Source organism: Octopus sinensis, linkage group LG15 (assembly GCF_006345805.1).
Source record: "Octopus sinensis linkage group LG15, ASM634580v1, whole genome shotgun sequence".
NCBI lineage: Eukaryota > Metazoa > Mollusca > Cephalopoda > Octopoda > Octopodidae > Octopus > Octopus sinensis.
This window is the reverse complement of record NC_043011.1, coordinates 17636278-17657023: the sequence shown is the minus strand read 5'-3', so window position 1 is coordinate 17657023 and position 20746 is coordinate 17636278.

Here is a 20746-nt window from a genome sequence, read left to right as displayed (position 1 = left end):
TATATATATTATATATATATATATATATACACATGTCGATATGTGTGTGTGTTTATGTTAAACATGTGTAAGTGTATAGATACTTGAACATGACATTTGCGTACGTACACCACTCTCTATGTCTATGTGTGTCTTTATCCTCTCTCTCTCTCTCACTATTTATTTTTATCTTTGTCTGTCCCTCTCACTATCACTCTCTTTCACTTTCCTCCTCTCTGTCTCAACGGTTCTCTCTAACAATAGTTTTCCCTATATCTCATAAATTCTGATTAACCTCAGCTCTCGGCTTTCTTCAAAATATTTTGTTTCAAAATATATATTTAATCTAACTATTGAAACTAATGAGATTCTCTCTATTAGATCTATAATCTCTATTGGCAGTTCGTTACCTTCAGAAGTATCTCAAGCGATCCTCATTAAAAAATGTGACTGAAGCTGCATTTATATTAATTCAGTATGGACCGAAGCAGTAGCTGTTAAAGAGTGGTTCACAACGTGTGTACGCCGTCGGGTTTATATCACTAAACAAATAATATTCCATTTAAGAGAATGATGAGAAGCAGTAGTTAGAATAAAGATATTGAAAAAGATAAAAGGTTAGTCTATTTGTTGAAAATATACAAATTATTACCAAAAGTGGAATAACAACTTTCAGTTATTCATGTTTTCAAATATGTAGTCTAATATCCGATGATTGTTAATCATCTATGTTCGGGTCTTTCCGGTTTGAACGGCAGTTTTTTCTAGCGCTGTCATATGAAATGGTCGCCCATAATTATGACCCTAGTATCGATCTATTGCATTTCAATCTATTTTAGGGTTAGGGTTAGTTAGGGTTAGGACTAGGGTTAGGGGTAGGCGGAAGGGTATATTTTTTCTTCACAAATTTAAATGAACACAATCTGTTTCTTAAACGAGGGACATATTCATACAGCACAGAATGTTTTCACCTCCATAGACGTCAGTGCTTGGTTGAAATTGCAGAAATTGAAGAAAAAAAACAATAAATATCTTACAAAGTATAGAATTTTCTCAATAAAGCCAAGAGAAAAAGATGTTTTATAAACACATTCTACCAGTATACGAAGTTTAAAAGTGTTTAGTTACGTGGAAATTATTTTAAAAAACTGCCGTTCAAACCGAAAAGATCCCAATGTTCTTATTAATGCTTAGTTACGATTTCTTTAGTTTGCGTGCAATAATATAAAAGCTTACAATGCTGGCGCAGTAGCACTCAGTTTCCTTTTATCAGTTATTTATATTGTGCGTCTGTGCGTCTGTGAGTTTTTATTGCGTGTATTATTGCATTTTATGTTTTTATAGTTGCATTTTATGATATGTGGAGTAGATATATATCAGTACAAACTCAGTATATCCAGCTAAATATGGTACCCAATGTGGCGGAGAAGCAGATCAAACTGAGATTACATTTCCTGCTATGTTCCAATTGGTATTTTTGTCCTAAGTGTTAGAAAATCGAGTAGAAATCAAATATTTTATTAATGATAATAAGCGTTTCATTAAATTGTCTCTTTTAAATAAAGGAATCAATATACTTGAATGATCTTTATTGTTTTCAGTATCCATGGCCATTGTTAGTCATTCATATTTATTCATGCCAGTCTTCATAATACTACAGTCAAGTACTTCATCGACCTTATGGTTAGTTTGTGCACGATAATGTTCGTTTTCCAGACTACAATAACCACAATTGTTGTTGTTGTTATATGTTTGACTTTTGTTTTACATTTGACAAGCTGGCTCCAAGTCTCACCCAGAGACCTCAAGAGACAACAAGTTGGAAGTTCGTGTTGGTGTTATGCCTAGGGTGCCATATATTTGGTTTTGTACTTAGTGTTATACTAGTGAGTGTCTAAAAAAGCATACGAAAATTGTTTGTTTTAAAACTTGAGATTACATAGAAAGTATTTTGCGTAGGATATGAGCAGTTCCCAAGAGCACTATCTTTTGAATTTCTGCCATTTTTGTGTTTCCTGGTATCTGAGTTAAGTAGCAATCAGCACCTTTTGCTATCATTCTCAGGGCACCTATGACAACAGGTATTGTTTTATTATTATTATTATCATTATTATTATTATTATTATTATTGTTATTGTTATTGTTATTGTTGTTGTTGTTGTCGTTGTCGTTGCTGCTGCTGCTGCTGCTGCTGCTGCTGCTGCTGCTGCTGCTGTTGTTGTTGTTGTTGTTGTTGTTGTTGTTGTTGTTGTTGTTGTTGTTGTTGCTGCTGCTGTTGCTGTTGCTGTTGCTGTTGCTGTTGCTGTTGCTGTTGCTGTTGCTGTTGTTATTGTTATCATTATTTATTGTCTTTGCATAGCTTCAAACGCTGGAGATGTACTACGGTGCCATCTGTTCACTACTAGTGAACTAAGGTAACTTATTTTTCGAGCAACAACCGGATTATACGAGCGGTTCCAAGCAACGTTGCTTTCAGAAAGTGCTCCACCCTTTGTTGCAGCCCCTATTTGTTCCCTGTTCAAGATTCATTACTCACTCTTCCCTGGGATCCGACGGCTATTGGTACTACTTCCTACATTTTCAGCGACCACAACTGCTTAAACTCCCAAGCTAACCTGTCATATATATCGACTTTTATTTCTCCCTTATCGCATACCATGTAGCACAGATTGGAGCCTCCGTTCTCCGGTTTTAAATCACTTTTCGTCATCCACAGCCATCTTTTTTCTCTGTCTGTCTTTTCTTCAACATCTCTATGAAATTATCCATGCATTCATTTCTTTACCCGACTATTTTCAGTTTCATTCGATTTCAATGTCTTGTACTGTGCTTTATCTTGGAAATCTTCCATCCCACAAAAGCCTGACCTTCTTACTTCTACTAATAACGGTTCTGTGGCATTTTTTACATACCATGCTAATTTGTTTTCATCTGTTCTAATGCTGTGTTCGAATTCAATAACTACTCTTACCCCTCTTTTTTATTATTATCATCATTCTTCTTCTTCTTCTTCTTCTTCTTCTTCTTCTTCTTCTTATTATTATTATTATTATTATTATTATTATCATTATTATCATTATTATTATTATTATATTATTATTATTATCATTATTATCATTATTATTATTATTATTATTATCATTATTATTATTATTATTATCATTAATATTATTATTACTTTTATTATTACTATAATAATAATAATTATTACTATTATTAATATTATTATTACTATTATTATGATTATTATTATTACTATTATTATGATTATTATTATTATTATTATTATTATTATTATTATTAGTAGTAGTAGTAGTAGTAGTAGTAGTATACGAAAAGTCACAGGTCATTTTGCTGGATTTGATGTAAAGTATCAGCTGTCCACATCCAGCAGACTAAGGAGACACATGTTTACTGGTCATGCTTCAGGAACCCTGCGAACAATTCTTGCAGTTTCAAGCAATGTTGATTTTTGTAGGTGTTATATGCATACATTTTATGCAATGTATGCGCATATTATCTTTTTGACTGAAGTTTGACGTTTTACTATGATATATCACTTTCTCAGTCAAAATGTTACAAAGTAAAATATATGTAAATATATTTTATATATGTAAAGGTATGGATATTTTTTTCGTTTTCGTCATTATTTGTTTCACCATCCACATTCTAAAATTTGAAACTGTTACTAGTATTTATGACCCGTCATACCTTGTTTATCTGTAGTTTAATAATTATGTAACGAAGTCCTTTCAATTATTAGATTTCCCATCGTATTCTACGACATACAATTCATATTCCATAATTGAGCATTTATTTTATTATATTGTTACAAACAGCATCATGTCTGGTTCCTTTTTATTTGGTTGCTGTTAAAATATTTAAACACCAACATTTGTCTTTTGATCCGACTAGCTCAATATATTGTATATTTTATTACCTTATCCCAGTTTTCATTAGTTGCAACGTTGTGTCATAAAATTTTTATAAGATCGTCGGCATTCAATAGTAATTCATTCGCTAACCTGATACGTTATTTTTTCATCTTCGTGTTTACAATTCATTGAGAAGATTTGCTAAGCTCCTTCGTTCCGTTTGAGATGCTGCTGCAGTACGTATATGACGTTAAGCATGTATGAACCCATGTAGGTATATCGGTGTCTATGTGTGAATGTGTGAGAAAAGTAGTATCACTTTAAAACAGCAATCAGGGTATCATAGTTAAAGTAGATGCATCATCGAAAGCCTGATTAACTGTGTTATTTTCCTCGCATTAGTATCTTGTATAAAAGCTTAATTCTAAGAAACCAGCAGAGAAACATCGTGCAGCAATGAATTTCTGGTTTATGATATTCGTCTCGTTTCCCTTTTTATGAGGACGGCTAGTCTTAGTTATATCTTCGTTGCTGCTACTTTACAGCATAGAATTAACTCTGTTGCTAGACATGATTCCTTCTAAAGGCGAGAATGATGGAGAGAGATAAATAGATAGATAGAGAGAGAGAGAGAGAAGTATTTCAGAAGAGAATACTATCCTGATGATTTAGGGATCGCGTTACTGTTTCTTTACCCATGAAGAAATAATCAATGACTTCACCTTTCTTTGATCAGCTCAATCCATCTGCTGGTGACCATTTCTCTCGATTTTGTGGATGGTGGTACCAGCCGATGATACCATTGAGATTATTGAACTAGTAATTATATTAACGATACAGAGGTATTGAAGTCAACATTGACTTCGCTAGCATGTATACTCAGAACGTAATGATTCATAACCAAACACTACAAGTCATCGATTGCAATCTTTTAGTCTTCTACACGTTATGAAGAATAATTACATTTCTTCTGACGATTTATTTCTTTATCTGATAATGGATGAAAATATTTAAGATAGCAAAATAAATTAATCTTGTCCGCCCATACACTAATATAATTAAAACTTCACGAATCAAAGACAGTTCAACGGGAACCTCTTCTAACGTAGTAGAAATATTAGTGAAATCTTGAAATTACACTTCACACACATTGGAAAAGGGACATTGACTTAAGCAGTCACAGATAAAATAACCGGAGCGAGCAAATTCTTATCGTAATTCTCCTCGATCCGATTGGCCGGGGGCTGAAACAAGAGCAATATATTTATTAATATTGAGTTTGTTCATTTTTTGAAATATGCGATTAATTACATGAAATCAATTGAAACTAAATTTCTGCTTATTGTTGCAATTTAATCGTAAGTTAAATTGAAATAGGAAACTAAGTGTGTAATGAATAAGATTCATACAACATTAGAATAATTTAATTTGCATCTTCAGTCATAAGAGACATTTTTCCTCATGTGTACGAGCAGAAATTTAAATGAAAATCGTTTTGCTTCTAAACATAATTGAAAATGAAATCATGATGATGTTGATGATGATAGAATTAATAACGTAAAAGAATTATAGCAAAATAACACTAATACAAGAACATAAAAAAACAAAAATACAATGTTCCTCTTATTCTAAGAATCAATAAAAAATATATTGCTACTCTTGAACTTGTAGAAGTCTTCAAAACTATATCTGGTAACTATGGTAATATATTATTTTTTAATACACAAATACAGAATCCAAATAAAAATATACACATATAACACACCACCTACACATATAGTACATTAAAAACTCGATATGCATTTGTTCACATATTGCATCTGTAGACAAATATTAAAATATATATAGAAGTCGATGATATTTTAAACATATATATGTACATACAAACACACGAATAAGCATATGTATGCACGTATATACATACATTTGTATGCATACGTACAGATGTCATATATATATATATATATATTTGTCTAAGCGTATGTGTATACGTAATACATAAACGTACAGATATATACAATCATTCGTGACTACAAATGTATATAAGAATATGTGCAAATAAATATATGTTAATAAGTATATACACACACCCCTCTCTCTCTCTCTATATATATATATATATATATATATATATATATATATAGTAATATATTTGTATACATGCATAATGATTCTTAATAAATAACTACCTATGTATATATATATATATATATATATTATATATATATATATATATATATTATATATATATATATATATATATATATATATATATATATATATATATATATATATATATATATATATAACCGTATATGTATATATGCATGTATCTATAAGTATAGTTAAACATCAACGGACCATATCCCTATGTACATAGGTGTGTTTGAGTGAAATTATATAAATACGTATGTATATATTTACATTTATCGTAGCTCATATCTATCTTTTGTATTTGTTTTACTCTGTCTTATACTGTGTATCTCTTTCTTTCTCTCTCATCCAGTCTATGTCCATTTCTATCCGTTGTCTTATTATAAAAGTATTTCCACTCGTATTACTTTAATGGAGAAGCGATTTTCATTAAAACTGCGAAACGAAATTGTTTCCATAAGGGCATAATTTGGAACCATAGAAGAATCCACTTTTAATTTAAATAAGATACATCATCCATTATATTCAGTTGATGCAATTTGTATTGCTTACAAAGCAAATATTTTAATCATTTGTAAATGAATTCGGTGCATTATCCATAATTCTCTTTCTATGTATGTGAATGCAAGCTCATCTCTTTTCTTCCTGTCTCTTCTTTCCTCTCTTCCTTTCTCTCCTTCTCTTTCTTTCCCATGCACATCTCATCTTCACTCTCTCAAAGTACCCAATGTTCTACAACATACATGTTGGTTATACTATAATATTTCTACGTTGGTTAGACGAGAATGAATATTTTTAACTGGTCTTTTGATGGACAGACGTCTATCTTTTTATACAAAAGATGCTATCTTTACTTAGTATTTTGATTAATGATAGACTCAGAGGAATCTATATATATGTATACAAAGACCAGGATCTATATACCTCATCTTGTTCCAATACTCTTTAAATAAATGAGGAGGTGTTGAAAAGTTTTGGGATTTAAGCCCAACAATGCCACTCTTTTTACATAGCTTAGAAAAACTGGAGGACCACTAAAGTAAATATGTGAATATGAGAGTGGAATATGTTAAATAAAGTTACAATTAACTGATCCTAGTCAAAGCCAAGAACTTTTCAGCACACTCTTCTGTAAAACAGTCTTGGAAGATTTTGTTTAATCTCTGTGTCCAAAATCTATGAAATTTGAAATAACACTTCTTTATATAGGTAAGTACTGAGAAAAACGTCTCTCTTGAGGGAACAAATGCTAAGATCGATGCAATTCTATAAAGCAGGTTTCCAGCGTATGGTAAGTGCCACGTGACACCAATGAATAAATATATGCTTAGTAAAGAAACTTTTTGAATTTGAAAGTTTTATCATAAATACTGTTTTCTTACATAAATACATTGGAGCAGATTGGGGCAAATTGCATTCAACAGTCAGTATTTGAATGTATTTTAGAGGACTGTGTCGCCTGCTATAAGTGCGTTTCCTTAGACTGTATCTTATGTTCATATATGATATAGATGTATATTTAGTGTTACCTACCGTACTTTTGTTTGAGTCAGAATGAATTTATCGGTTAAAAGATATAAACCAAGTCAATAACATAAAAGTTCTAGTCCAGTAAAAAACAAAATTGCTAATTGATAAAATGGAGTACTATTTGTGAAAATATGTTGAAGTATTTTTACATGATTAATTTGACACTAACATGGGATTGCCCAGAAAATCAGATTCCTATGACAGAAATCCGTATTTGATTTTTATGGATAATCGACTATAGGCGCAGGAGTGGCTGTGTGGTAAGTAACTTGCTTAGCAAACACATGGTTCCGGATTCAGTCCCATTGCGGGGCAGCTCGGGCAAGTGCCTTCTACTATAGCCTCGGACCGACCAAAACCTTGTGAGTGGATTTGGTAGATGGAAACTGAAAGCCCGTCGTATGTATGTATATGTGTATATATATATGTGTGTGTTTGTGTGTGTGTGTGTTTGTTTGTGTGTCTGTGTTTGTCCCCACCCCCCAATATCGCCTAAAAAATGGATTTACAAATTCAATACCCTTACATATCTTGCATTTATTTTCTTTCCTCCACCTCACTCCCTATTTTGTATCACATCTAAACTAACTATGACTTAACCATCCTCTCACACCGTCTCCGATGAAGGGATATAATTAATAAATATCCTAGAAACAGCTGTAAGACCTTCTATCTATAAATGCTCTAATATCTACAGAAACCTGTTTTTTGATCTTATTATGCAAAAAATTCTTATATACACACGCTGACATAGAACCCTTTATTCGCAATATTACCGAATCTGGAACTTAACTATGGTCTGTCTATAGCACTTATTCAGCATTACCTGATACCTTTGGATCTCAATGACACCGTTATTTAGTGTTGTTAGGAACTTACCAAAATTGTTGGGAAGATATTTTCACATAAAACACACACATACACACACATACACACACAAACACACACACAGACGAATACATATATATATATATAATACATTTAACCGGCATATATATATATATATATTATATATATATAATATATATATATATATATATATAGGGAGAGAGAGAGAGAGAGAGAGATAAATCCATTTAATCGTGTCTTGTATCTGGAACTTTATCACGATCATGAGGCAATCCAAACAAAACTGATGCCACCACCACCACCACCACCAGCTACGAAATCCAGCCTTTATGACAATTGTTATAGAGAACTCGGATTCCAGAAGACATAAAATCGCTCGCAAACGTAGACACTCACATACACACATTCTTACCCGCACACAAATATTTGTGGTATAATTCTGATGACATAACACTAATTTTATATAATGGAAGATATATAATAGGTGACGGGGTGTTTAAATAATCGGTTATGTCAACATCAAGCGACAACGGATGCATCTGAAAATAATTATATTATTTTCTTCTATTTACTGCAGATAAAGCATACACGCATAGATTTTGCAGTGCAGATTGCTTCTGTGTCGCAAGATCAGTAGATATAAGAATTTTTCGCGCTGAGTTAACTTCTCAACTAAACGGAATGCAAATTCTAAAATGTGGATGCATTGTTAAAACTGCATTCGGCTATCGAAAATTGAACAGATTCGAATAGATAATATGGTTGGTGGTTGAGTTGTATGTTGATCACCAGTTTCTGGAATGTATTGCTAAAATAATATATTCTTAATATATTATGCATATATATTATACACACACACACACACACACACACACAGAGTCTCTCTCGCATACACACAGTGTCACACGCACACACACACATACACACATACACACACAGAGGACTGTAATGAATTTGGATTCAACTTAGCTTAGGTATAAGTTTCTGCAGTGAACTGAGTTCTGATGAGTGATAATTACGACGCTGCATCAAGAATGTTCCAGTACTAGTTTTGTAGCTCGCCAACAGCTGGCAGCACACGGTTTCATGCGCAGTGAGAGCTAGCAGTGATTCTAATGAGGCAATGTGTGGAGTAACAGCGTTCTGTTTACATCGCAAGTTGTAAAATTTGTGTTTTTGTGATCATGTGTATGCTGTAGTCTGCCGTTCTGTCACGAACAGAAACAAAGAGCCATCGTGAAATTGTGCATGCTTCGGCATTGAGCATGCTTCGGCAAGTCCATAGCGACGAAGCAGCAGTCGTCACAATAGAAGAGGCATTCATCTCCACGGCCGGAGAAAGCACGACAGAGCCGCAGCCCAATCAAGGGCATGCTCATCGTTTTTTCCGACGTCCGCATTTGCATTGAAAATTCGTCCCCCTGGGCAAGACCGTCAATCGAGTTCCACTGAGATGTTTTGAAACGTTGAGGGAGGATATTTGGCGAAAGCGACTGAATTTGTGGAGCGCGAGAAATTGAATTCTTTACGACGACAATGCACCCTGTCACCGAGCTCTCCTCCCTCCTGTGTTTCTCGCCAAAAACATGTTATAGCTTCCGCATCCACCCTATCCGCCAGATTTCCCACTTGCAAACTTCCATCTGTCCCCCAAGATAAAGAATGCTGCTCAAAGGTCGCTGTTTTAACACAGTTGTCGAGATACAGAGCGAACCTCAGGAAGTCCTCGACCTGCTTACGGAAAACAACTCCGAGCCCGAATTCCAAAAGTGGCAGAAACGATCGGTGACTATTTCGAAGGAAATTATGTTAAAACTTAGGTTAATAATTAATTTCTTTTATTATTATTTTATTAACTAGTCCGGGAAGTTCATATGTTGTTTGACAAGTTCTGATGTCAGGCGTTACAGAGATTTTACTGATAAAATTGGGAGAAGTACAATTGAGTAGAATCTATCTACGCATTAGAACTTTGTTATCACGTGTGTATATTCAGGTGCGTCTTGTATATATATATATATATATATATATATACACGAACAAAATATTTGGGGTTGGATTCTTGGAACGGACTGTGGTAGAGAGCAGCACACTTTCCTTTCAACGATTACCAATTTGTTTTAGCGTTGAGTAAGGTGACGCTTCAAACAATTTGTGAATACACTCAGACACGCTCTTGTATGTCATCCTCAATCCGAGTGAAAGATGCAATTTCATATATATTATATATATAATTTTATATATATTTTATAAATACATATAGGCGCAGGAGTGGCTGTGTGGTAAGTAGCGTGAAATGTTGAACTTTTGACTCGGCGACAGGTAAGACGTTCTGTATTTTTGGAAGCATAGTGAAGTTTATTGCTTGCTTAATGTTATTTAGCAGTTAACGTTATCTAGCATTAATATTTTTTTGCGGGTAATAAACTTCACTTTACTTCAGATATATTTCTCTGCCTGTTGTCGTGTCTAAGGTCTCACTCTTTAGTGAGAATTGTGCTTTTTGAGGAGGCGTAGCCCCTCCGCAAAAATTAATTTGTTTGCTTGTGTTTTACTACTTCGCAAGAAAATTATAAAAATAAGCCACTATTGGATTACCTTTCGGACCCATTTTTGTGGAGGTTGTGTTGCAGTTGCGGCGTTCCAGGTTCAACCCAGGCCGGGAGTACCGCAAGGCCAGAATATTTTTGCTGTGTTTTTTCTGTTTATTAACTTTCTTTTGAACTTCATTTAAGTTTTTTTTTCTTTATTGCGACTTTCCGTTAATTTCTTCCCTTCTGTTGTGCTTTCTCCTTTTTGTTTTTTCAAAAATCTATCAAATTTTATTTGGACTTTTGAACTTTTTCTTCCTGCTTTTGAGTTTAATTTGAATATATTTTTAAAAAAACATGGCAATGAAAAATAACAAACTTTTGGAGTGGGAAATCATACCACCTAAACAGTGGTTAAAAGACCGTGAAGATAGGACGGTGGTGTTGAGAACCTACTCCAAGGCACTCGACACCATCGCCTTATTCGAAAAGACGGCAATTGAAAAGGAGTTGGAAGAGTATTTGCCAACAATTAACTTCATTTCCAGGGGTGTCAAATATGCAAAGGTGTGGTTGCTATTTGACACCCTGAAGAGGCTTGCAAATTTGCTAGCAAACCCTTGGAGGGTAAGGAAATCTTATTCCTGCCCACGTACAAAAAAAAGAAATTGATGAAAGCTTGGATCTGCGGACTGCCACCCGACATAGAACCCGAGTGGATAGAGGAGACTATCCGCCGGGGTCTGTGTGACAGCGAAACTAGGCTCCTCAATGTAAAAGTTCTTCCTGCGGCTGCTTGGGTTGGGTCAAAAGCAATTTTGACCCTGTGGACTCAATCAGCCAATCTGGTTCTTCCAGATTTTTTGAAAATGGCCGGGTGCAGGTACCCGGTGATGCTTGAGCGTCGCCCCCCTAAGTGTCATCGGTGCTTGGAGTCCGGCCACATAAAGAAGAACGGTCCTCGGGAACAAAATAGGATCCCGGAACAGTTAAGTAAAACCCCTCTAGAAGAGAGAACGATAACGGCCGAGAAAGCAGAGGACTCCTCAAACAGAGGCCGAAAGAGGAAGGTGAGCAACAATGGGTGCTCACCAAAGGATAATAGGGATGAGGAGAGGAAGGCGAATCTTCCAGCCACGGAAGAGACGCAACCTCACTCAGTTGAAAAGGGAAAAAAAAGAAAAAGAGGAAGAAAAACGGGACATTACCGGCTGTCAGTGTAGCACCGGAATGTCGCGGAACTACGTCGGTTGGGGTTGTGCCACCGACAAGAGAAGGAATACCGTTGGCGGAAACTGTGCCGCCAACGAAAGAACTGAATGTATTGGTCCTCTTCTATAGAGGAGGAGAAATTGAAAAAGTGATGGAAGAGCACTACAAGGGAGCACCTTTAGCCTTCACACAGGACCCCGAATGGCCTCCGCAGGTAGCTATGGAGGCCGTGGAGTTCGACGTGACGCTAGGGCTAAAGGAGCTCAATGAAGATTATAACTTGGTCCCGGGCGACGCGAACTCGGAATTTGACTACGTTCTGAGGGAGGCGTGGTTGATGGTGGAGGGCGCGGGCACAAGCTATTTCGAGGACGATATGTATTATTAGTAATGGACTTAAGTCCAAAAATTGAAAAATTGTAAGAGGATTAATTCCTCGTTTTGTATTAATAATGGACTACTAAGTCCAAAAATTGGAAAAATTGTAAGAGGCTTAATACCTCGTTTTGTGTTTATCTTTTTTAAAAAGAACAATGTTTTAGAGAAGCAAAAGTCGGCGGGCGCTTTCTGTCTTCTCCCATCCTTATCATCTTTCTTTCATTATCATTCACCTCATTAATGTCCTCGTCCAGCCCGCAAAGCTAACTTAATCTGTGTACTGCCTTTATGGCAAATGTTTTGAAATAAAGTAGCTTGCTAACCAACCACATGGTTCCGGGTTCAGTCCCACTGCGTGGTATCTTGGGCAGGTGTCTTCTGCTATAGCCCCGGGCCGACCAATGCCTTGTGAGTGGATTTGGTAGACGGAAACTGAAAGAAGCCTGTCGTATATATGTGTATATATATATATGTATGTGTGTGTTTGTGTGTCTGTGTTTGTCCCCCTAGCATTGCTTGACAACCAATGCTGATGTGTTTACGTTCCCGTCACTTAGCGGTTCGGCAAAAGAGACCGATAGAATAAGTACTGCGCTTACAAAGAATAAGTCCTGGGGTCGATTTGCTCGACTAAAGGCGGTGCTCCAGCATGGCCGCAGTCAAATGACTGAAACAAGTAAAAGAGAGTAAAAGAGAGAATATATTGTTACATATACATATGTTTGTGTGTGGAAAGAGACAGACAGAGAAACAGATATGCAGATGCAAATATTTATAATATAGTACACAATATATAGAGAAAACATGGGAAATATCCTGTAGAATTTTAGTTCACATAAACCAGAAACTTAATCAATGAGGGCACAAAGATTAAACTAGCATCACCTTCTATAATTTCATGTTTCTAAGTGTTACATCTTTGTGGCTTACCGATCTCAAATATAGAACGTTAGGCACACAAATACAGCACAACAAAAATATGGAATATTTATATATTACTTTCAGGAGAATGTACTTGTTTTGTTGATCATTCCCACCCCCAGCCACTGTGGAAGTAATGAAAACTTACATTTATAGCTACGCAGCCTTTAGAAGTTGGTGCTAAGAACTATATTATGGGTAGCTTCACATCAAAGTACGCAGCTTAATATTACTTCGTCCTAAGCTACACATTTCATAAGTTTTATGACATACTTTTAATATGTATATAATTAGGAGTGGCTGTGTGGTAAGTAGCTTGCTTACTAACCACATGGTTCCGGGTTCATTCCCACTACGTGGCACCATAGGCAAGTGTCTTCTACTATAGCTTCGGGCCGACCAAAGCCTTGTCAGTGGATTTGATAGACGGAAATTGAAAGAAGCCCGTCGTATATATGTATGTGTATATATATATATGTATATATATATACATATATATATATATGTATTTGTGTGTGTGTGTGTGTATGTGTGTATATGTTTGTGTTTCTGTTTTTGTCCCCCCCCAACATCACTTGACAACCCGTACTGATGTGTTTACGTCCCCGTAACTTAGCGGTTCGGCAAAAGAGACCGATAGAATAAGTACTAGGTTTACAAAGAGTAAGTCCTGAGGTCGATTTGCTGAGCATGGCCACAGTCAAAGTGACTGAAACAAGTAAAAGAGTAAAAGAGTAAGTATACACGCACACACATATAATGTATATAAGAAAAAAAATCACACGTCTGTGTGTATGTGTACGTGTTTTTATTTGTGTTGTTTTATCTCTGCCACTTCTTCCAAAGTGTAATTCTATCCATCTCATAAGTAAGTAGTTGTCGTATATAAATTACACACTTCAGTGATCCCATTTTTGGTTTCATTTTCAGACATAGCGTAATCTTATGAATCTTCTTCATTACGGAAAACATCTGTTGCTTTTCCAATAGAAATGAACATACCGTTGCTGTCATAATTTCTTTCAAGATTGGCTCTGCTTATGTCATTATGAATTTTGTTCGAAAGCATTTTTTTTATCTACATTGATCTCATTCCTACCGCTTTGAAATCCTTTTGTATTTTGATAAAGATTCAAACATTTTGCCTGACAAGTTGATTTGCAAGAAGTAGTTAAATTCTTCTCAAATAACACCCACCATATTAAAGAAAGACAGTACCAAAGACTATCGTGGTTAATTAAGTCTTCGATACCCTTTATAGGTTGGGACAATCACAAAAGGCTTAAAATAAATGCTGTTTTATATAGTAAAATTATCAACTAAAATATTGTTGAGCCGAAAGAAAACAACTCTAAACATAGTTGCATAAATTTTCAATACATTATAATAGTAAATCAAGATTCTCTGCGAAAACTTTAAACATTATTATTTCTGCTTTATGCGTTATCAATCTATCTATATATGAAGCATCCACTCTCAATGTATATATACATGCATATATGGGTACAGGACACCAAAAAAACGTAGAACACAATGAGAAAAGAAAACATAAACACAAAACCAACGAACTGGACATTTTTCTTAAACAACGAAAAAATATAGTACAGGACAAATAACACAAGGAATATTCCCCTTCTTCAGTCGCCATGGTTTCATCTACTCTGCGTTTCGAAGGTGAAGGCGATACGCATCTTAGTTTGAAACTTTCCTTCCCGCGAAAAGCAAATTAAATAAAATTTGAGATATTTTTGCGGAGGGGTAAAAATGGTAACAAAACAGGACAGTAACGACAGTACAAAATATAAACAGTAAAAGACAGGACAAGGAGAATAACAAGAAAAGCAGGGCTATTAAGCTGAACGAGATAAAGTATTACGAACACTATTAATAGAATAGGTAAAATTAATAGAAGTCACCTTTTCTGACTTTTGTGATGAATATATATATACATATATACATATATATATGTGTGTGTGTGTGTGTGTGTGTGTGTGTCTATGTGTGTGTGTATGTGTGTATGTGTATGTATAAACATTAAAATAAGTAATATGCAGGAAACATCAAAATACATTCAACAGTCAATAAAATACCATAACATCCTTTGCGGCGGGACCATATCGTGTGTACTTCTCTAATAACAGGCAAGTGAACATGCATATATTGTTTAACGCAATAGAAAGATGAATAAATATTTGTTCTGTCACAATTGTTATAACAGATATCTTTGACGCATTGTTCTTAGCAGTTGCACTGGAGTAACACTCGTGTAGAGAAGAACCTGATCTCGTGAGACGAAGGGACAGAAAATTTGTTAACACGTCGGGTAAATGCTTAGCGGTATTTCGTCTGTTTTTACCTCCAAATGTCTCCTGGATCGCCTTTGTTTACTAGCAGTTCGTCCGCCTTTACCTTTAAATGCCGCCTGTGTCGATTTTGCCGTTCGCACTTCGGGGTCGACAAAATAATACCAGTTGAGCACTGGGATCGATATAATCCACTTCCTCTCTCCCTGAACTTGCTGGCTTTGTGCCGAAATTTGAAAGTTATTGTGCCCAGGTCAAAGCAGGTCAAGCAGACATATCATATAAGATGCATCAAATCTGAACATTTCATATTTTATTATATAACAATGAAGGTAGGACTATATAAACCAATGTTAACAACACAACTTTTGTTGTTTTAAAGGCTACAAGAATGTTATTTGAACGAAAATATATTTTATTTCTAACAGGTAGGATGTTATTAGAATGGCTCCTTTAAAGTCTTAACTCTTGTCTTACAAATGATCTTTCTGTGCCGAAGGTCAAGTGAAGCAAATAACTGGTACTACTCAACAACAACATTAATAACAGCTACAAGCACATCAAGAAAAATTCGGCTTTGTAAGAAAACAATATACGTATTCCTTGTTCATGTTCTTTGTTTTTATTGTGTTTTAGCTTTTAAATATTCAGTATCCAATATAATGCCAGTGTTGACAACACAAACATTAAACAGATAATTCTCATAAAAAAAAATATTGAAAATATCCAAATAAAAAAGAAAAACACACTTGAAAGAGAAAGATCAATTTTAGATGTTGTTCAGAAGATATAGTTTAGCTGCAAGAAAACAACATTCAACTTATTTAAATATATTTTTTATATAGTAAAATATTAAATTTAGGCATTCTGTTAAGACATTAAATATAATTTATTATTACCGCAACGTCTATATTTTCCATATATCAGTGACTGACACTCAAGACTTAAATATATATTATATATATATATATATATATATATATATATATAATATATATATATATGTATATATATGTTTATGTATATGTATATATATATGTTATGTATATGTATATATATATGTTTATGTATATGTATATATATATGTTTATGTATGTATATGTATAAGTATTTGTATGTATACGTATATATATGTATATACACACAGATATATAGATATATATACATACATACATACGCACATAAAACAATCGCTTAGAATATATATCATGAAATACAATACGACAGATCTGAATATACTAACGTTTACGGTTTTATAACACGTAGATAAACTGAATTACATAAAATCCGGGAAATAAATAAATGAACGATAATTCATGTGTGTGTGTGCGTCCGTCCGAGTGTGTGTATTTGTGTGTGTGCAAGCTTGTGTATATACAGGCGATAGTAAAATGTCGAATATTTACTAAGTGTCCGAATTGGTGAAAAACAGCGCACAGTGGGGAAATTTCATCTAGCATATTATGTACTTGCCTTGATAAGATCACAAGTTATAAAAATTGTCTGATTTTTTCCATTTTACTTCAGATCTTCGACATTTGACTACGTTACTACGGTGTAAAATTTTCAGTTAAAAAAAATATCCTGATCTTTGTTCGTAGCTATCAGCATCAGTTTACAATGTACAGCACCAATGTTTTCCTAGGCATAATTTTACGCAATATCCAATAAACAGTTTAAAGTTTTATTCTGTTCACTCAAAGTGAATCAAAATTCAGTTCGCTCTATTTACTCACGTATGTGTATGCATATGTAAACACATTCAACCTATCTTTCTACATACGTATTTGAGTGTGCGACTGTTTGCACACCAGTGTATATGTATGCATACATGTATGTATGTATGTATGTATGTATGCATACCAATATATAATTGATGTCCGAATGTATATTCAATATCTATTATCACAATCAATCATGTTTTCGCACACTTGTTGGCTCCATAAAAGTTTGGCCGATAGCTTGTGCCGTGGGTGATGGAATTTTTTCCGATGAAGTACTCTCCAGGGAATAATTCCCGGTGTATAAAATTTTCAGGAAGCTTGATTGTAATTCAATTCTTCCATCTATAACTGCAACCAGGCTGTTGCTTAATTTTCATATTTAACACTATCAAGATTTTTGAACTTCAGGACACAGAGCATTTGAAGTTAGAGATCAACAAAAACGCACGTATCTGCAAATACAAATAAACACATATATTTCGAAATATATTTTAATACAGTATCTGAACACGTGTATATATATATATATATATATATATATATTATATATATATATATATATATATTATATATATATATATATATAGCTAGCCGCTACACATTCTTTATTTTCTCTCCTTGTTTCTTTCTGTGTTCCTTTCCCTGGAAGAGCATAGGCTCGAAACGTTAAAGACTTTTTCACTTACCGAGCGTTATACTAATACAACATTTTGTTGTCTACACCACCTGTCTTCATTTTTCTTTTTTGTGAATTCTCCCCCTATGTATATGTGTTTGTGTGTGTGTACGAGGGGGTGCTGAAATGTTATTTGCTTTAAGGGTATCGTGAAAGGTGTGGATGGAGGCCCCCACCTTCCGAGTTCTTTTACAGTGCTTAGAAAACTGAAGCACCACTGCAATAAATGTGCGAATCTGAGATGAGAAATATGTCGAATAAAATTATAATCAACTGGTCTTCCTGTATTTCGTTTTACCCGTAGCCAAGCCCTTTTCCTCACCCACTACTATATGCTGGATTAAATGCTTTCCTACATTTCTTCCGGGTTTACGTCCTGTGTTAAAATTCAGCCAAGGTCTTTCGAGACGATGAAATATATGTCAGTAAAGCACTGAGATTAATGTAATCGCCTAACCCCCTTCCCCCAAATTTCAGACCTTGCAACTATAATAGAAAGAAATATGAAAAAAATAATTCATATTCGCTTAATTTCATGTGTAAATGGTATGTATGCGCTAATTTATCTAGTTAATGCATATTTAGCTGTTACACGTTCCATTCGAAACTATTATATCAATTTTTACTTTGAAAATCTTTAGACAATTTGAAAATTCGCACTAGCGAGAGTTTTGAGAGCTAGTTTACTGTTGAAAATTACCTCATACCTACCATATCTGAAATCAAACGCACCTGCGTGAAATTCACTCATGCATATGTTTTCAATCACCAGAACTAACGTACGCAGCTATAAATAAATGATATTACGTTCAATGGAACATTACTCGAATGTATATACACATGCACGAGTGCGCGCACCCCCAACACACATCTCACACACACACACATGGTACGAATGTTATTTGGGGATTTTTATCCTTGTGTGTATACCTCTTTTCAAACTAATTAAAAAGTTTATGTTTATTTCTTGCACATCTTTCGGGGCTGAAAAGTTGCTAGTAAAAGAAATCAAGAAAAACACGCCATATATGCAGAACACAATGGTTTAAAAATTTGCAGATTCCGAAATACTGCAAGAACGTCTGTAGACAAAGCTCTAATGGAACTGGAAGCCTCTGCCGGGAATGTTTCAACAGAAACAAAGGGAATAAAGCGTTCTAAAATTTCCGACTCTATAAGGACACCGCAATTTAACTAACGGGTTCAAAGCATCATCGATGATGCCCTGAAAAATCATGTTTGCAAAGATAATTCATGTTTGCAAAGATAAAGGAAAACCGTTTAGATCCGTGTCAAGTGGAATGCTTTGCTCCTCGGTTGATTTGATCTATTGCTAAACTAGAGGAGAGACTGCATGGATCATGTTCCTTTTTCTGCGCTTTTAATTTAGTGAATTAAGACAGAAATTTTCCGCTGTCTAGTGCCGAGTACCAACTTCGTGGAAAAGAGTTACCTACACTAAACCTCCACAGCCAGGCAACGATTGCTCCAACCTCCTCTAAAAGATAACAGAAGCGCTGCATCGTCTTGGCTTACAACAATTTTGTTTCTGATAGATTTGACATAGCTAGATTTGGGCTTAACTCTTTGGTGGAGTACAATTATTCCAACTTGCTTCTAAATGCGATCGAACCTAGAATTGCATAGCTGTAAAAAAAAAACTTGTCCATCGTACAGCTATGTCTACACCTGATATAAAAACGTACGCTTTCCAACAAGATGTATGCTATGTATACATACAATCAAAATTATATCAAAACCTTTTGGTATTGTACTGGTATAAGAGTGGGGGGGGGATAAAAAGAAGTCAAGAGAGATACGGGAAAAAAAGAAAAACAGTATCGCTACAGTAGTATTTCAAATACCTTCATAACATTAAACTGTTTTCTTCCAGCGTAAAATCTGTGAAATATTTCGTCGTTGTAATGTGACAGCTGATTAGAAAACAGGAGCAAATAAATTCCGTCATTCCAGAAGAAATTTTATTGGTGTAATTTGTATTACACGTTTGTTGTAAAAGTTGGCATGATTTATAATAATTCGGGCCAATTTATTTTCAAAGATTACTATTGTGAGACTGAGTAGTAGTAAAATGTCACATTTAAATAATTTTATGTCGGTTTTATGCTACTGTGTATAATAGAATATATCTATAGAATTTCACTTAGAACACGTTTGTAAATTTAACAGAGAACAAATACAAACAACTTGTCTTTTATACAAGATAATCGTGGCGAGAAAAGGAATGGAATCAGTTGGATTCATTTCATTGTCGTATAGTAATAGAATAACTCTCAGAAGTAACTTGTTTTACATGACATTGTTCTTTCTATTGTATCCCACGCATGGCAAATTAGAGACATCACATAGCGGAATTCTGTTTTAAGCACGACATATAAACACTTCATTATTTTTTCTTAATTTTTGGAATTTTTCAGAAAAAATTGTAGATTTGTATTCTACCTACGGGCATTCACAAGACAATTAAAAAAATATTTCATTTTTCGAAATCTTTTAACAAAACATTTTTTTCTTTTATGCTTGCGAAATTTTTTAAATCACAGTTTAATCTACGTGGGACAGTCCGAAGTTTTGGCTAAAATACCAGCAATAG